Below are 3738 nucleotides of genomic sequence, written 5' to 3'. Positions count from 1 at the left end.
GTTAGGACAAGAAGTTCCATGCAGACAAGCTGAGACATCACGAAAGCTCCTGCAACAATAAAAGTGACTCTTAACTATTTCTGCAACACTTCACAATTTCGGAGAGGGAGACTTGGCCCTTATTTCCATAGACACACATTATAAATTCTGGATATCATGACAACATACAATTCGAAGGAAAAGGCCACCAATCTTTTTCTTTTCACTATCTTATTTATTCCGATAAATTCTATAACCTAAACCCACAAATTCTATAACCTACAACAATAACACATGAGAAATTCCGCCCAGTGGGCATGGCTTAACATTGATGATTCTCTACCTTATGGTCTCGTAATTATTTAACGCTACAGTGCACTTTCTGGATAGGATGGTGGATCTCTTGCTATATCTCACACTTCGACTCTCACAACCATCATCACGAAACTTTCCTCCAGACCGAGCGGTACAAAAGGAACATGCATACCCACTACTTCTGAAACTACCTTGCTACTCTCCCATGCAAACCACACATGCTTAAATTACATGACATACACCACACTGCAACATGAAATACAAGACAGGGAATAGTCACAACATTATCACTTTCAGCTTTCCCACTTCAATTAATATTTATCCCAGTTTCACATGACACTGCCCCACTTCGTAATTCTACTTTCCTACTGTGAACTCTGGAGATATATGCACGTCTTCCTGTGCAATGCAAGCCAAGTGGCGTTGCTGGATAGACGGCCGACTCACCTTGCTTCTCTGTCAGAGTTTGAATCTAGCGTCACACAGAATCGTATCATGCAAAGTAATATTAAGAACATATTCATCACACATGCGAGTCCTCAATTGATACCATGGACGAGTACTTCACTTTATCCTTTGTCTCATACACAGATTGAGACTCACACAGTACTCACCACGTGGAAGTACTCGTCTCTAATTTCAAGTCCTGCACACACCATTTCTTAAATATTTCAACTTATGGTACACACGCTATTTCTTAAATATTTCAACTTATTGTACACACGCTAGTAATTCAGCTTAACTTAAGCACACGGAAGTATTTCAACTTATTGCTACAGTGGTTTCATTGTGACCGTTGGTCACTTCCGAAGATTACTACGATCCCATTAATATTACCTGCCTGACATTTAATTCTCCCCACAAAAGTTCCTGAAATAGAGAAATTATTATTTCAAACTACTCTTAAATATTCCACATGCATACCATGTCTCCACTCTTTTGTCTTTACGGAGCACAACTAAGACAGGTCTTAACAGCACAAGATCCAGCGGCAGAGTGCTGAAACATGGCCGTTCTTCAGGTCCTCTCGCACCTCTGTCGAAGTGGGGGAGCACCTTGCTACCGTATTGGTCAGCCACATTTCAGGCGCTCAAAGCTCAGGTAAATTTCATCTCTTTGGTCCCACCAAAGGTGGCCAAAGGATCGTCTCAAAGATGATCATATATTCACATTCACTATCTGCGGTTATCAGACGACCATACATTCATTCATTTCACAGATCTCACCAAACTGGATGTAGGGATTTATTTTGTGGGAGTGCACATGTGATCAATTAAATAAATAAATTGTCATTCTTTCCCACACTGGTATCTGGCTTCGCTGTATTAATTGAAACTGAGTTAGTTTTACAAAAAAAAAATGTGTTGTTCTGACAAAAATAATGAAGTATGTTGTACCTATTTTCATTGTCGGGTGATACTGTACCCTTTCACCCTCACCAACTGAAAACGTCTGGCCAATGGTGGCCGAGCAACTGGCTCGTAACAATACGCCAGTCACTACTCTTGATGAACTGTGGTATCGTGTTGAAGCTGCATGGGCAGCTGTACCTGTACTCGCCATCCAAGCTCTGTTTGTCTCAATGCCCATGAGTAACAGGGCCATTGTTATGGCCATAGGTGGTTGTTATGGGTACTGATTTCTCGGGATCTATGCACCCAACTTGCGTGAAAATGTAATCACATGTCAGTTCTAGTATAATATATTTGTCCAATAAATGCCAGTTTATCATCTGCATTTCTTCTTGGTGTAGCAATGTTAATGGCCAGTAGTGTATAAAGCGCCAATGGCCTTGCCGCAGTGGTAACATTGGTTCCCGTCCGATCACCGAAGTTAAGCGCTGTCGGGCTGGGCTAGCACTGCATGGGTGACCATCCGGTCTGCCGAGCGCTGTTGGCAAGCGGGGTGCATTCAGCTCTTGTGAGGCAAACTGAGGAGCTACTTGATTAAGAAGTAGCGGATCCGGTCTCGGAAACTGACATTCGGCCGGGAGAGCAGTGTGCTGACCACTTGCCCCTCCATATCCGCATCCAGTGACCCCTGTAGGCTGAGGATGACACGGTGACCGGTTCGTACCGTTGGGCCTTCATGACCTGTTTGGGAGGAGTTTAGTTTTTTTAGTGTATAAAGTGTGCGAGAAACTTTTGTATACATCCGAAGGCTAAATAGCAGGAGTGAAATGGTTAATTTGCGAGAGTTTCTCTGAATGATGGAAAATTGTTTTCACATTTAAACAATTGCTCACAATTTCGGCCTTCTCGACTCATGCAGCACCACCATTACTGGTCTAGCCAGTACCTACGAGCGCACCGGTGCTTTTATTAGTCAATATCGGCGTGGGTAGTGCACGACCTAATTTGTTGCCCTCATTCATTAAGATAGCATAGGGGTCGGTCATACAGCGTCGCTTTAAGGCCCATGCATTTAATACAGAACTGATCCTCATACCCTTTTTAGTAAGTAGATAAGGCAGCAAATAATACGTATAAATAAGTGAAATGACTAGGTAAACACCGTCGGATTAATGATAATGACGAAAACTGATATCATGTCTATCCAGGAAATCTTGAGCTTTCTGTAATAGCACCACATCTCGAAGACTTGTTTTGTGTTTTTAACTCCTCCGAGTGTCCGTGTTTCACTTCCATATGGCAGGCACACTCGAAACAAATGTCTTTATGAGGCCTTTTCTTAGATGTTTTTCTATGCTGGTAGAAGTGCAAAGGTTTCATCTTTTATCGAAAGTAGCTTTTGCCCCGTGGATTCGGCTTGCAGTGTCCTTCCTCGATCTTCCGTTTGATGTAGCTTTACTCCCTACGTCTGCCCACTTTTATTAGCCGCTCTGCGGCGGACTTTTAACTTTCCTAGCACCCTACCTTCGGTGTTGGGCGACAATGCCTCAACAGTAGCTTTAGTTTTACGTTTTATTCGTGAGGGTGGGTTTTATCATTTGATACAAGTTTTAGTGCATGTCCTTTGTCGCTCTGTGTCCTCCACCCTTGTGTGTGTCCTCACTGTTAAGTGAGCATTGCGAAACGATCTTTTGTCTGTTCAGCAATAAGATTTTTTTAAATTTTTATTAATTTTCGTATCATTGGAAGAGATGAGGCTGGTTTCCAACTGTGCTAGCATCGCTTCTGATTTTTCTGCATCTTCACTTAACCTGAGAGATCTTCAGCAAATCTCAGCACGTCTGTTTATTACCATGAATTATAATTCCTCCTATGGCTGCTAGTTTCTCCTTAACGTAAGCTATTGCCGACTGAATGTATCCATTGACCAAGACAGGTGTGAGCAGCCCTGCCATACACCCTTCTTAAATAGTAGCCGTTCAACGCTAAAGTTCATTATTTTTACTAACCGCTGCAAAAATGAAATACTTCCATTATATGCGAGTATAAATATCAGCTACAGCTAATAATTACAGTTCACAGCTGCCTCAAG

At 42.3% G+C, this 3738-nt stretch overlaps 1 pseudogene; it reads left to right on the top strand.

The window, feature by feature from the left end:
- Nucleotides 1-2076: 2076 nt before the first annotated feature.
- LOC126472357 (5S ribosomal RNA) lies at nt 2077-2193 on the top strand (annotated as a pseudogene).
- The last annotated feature ends 1545 nt before the right edge of the window (nt 2194-3738 follow it).

Source organism: Schistocerca serialis, chromosome 3, assembly GCF_023864345.2.
Source record: "Schistocerca serialis cubense isolate TAMUIC-IGC-003099 chromosome 3, iqSchSeri2.2, whole genome shotgun sequence".
Lineage (NCBI taxonomy): Eukaryota > Metazoa > Arthropoda > Insecta > Orthoptera > Acrididae > Schistocerca > Schistocerca serialis.
This window is presented reverse-complemented; position numbering and strand designations above follow the sequence as displayed.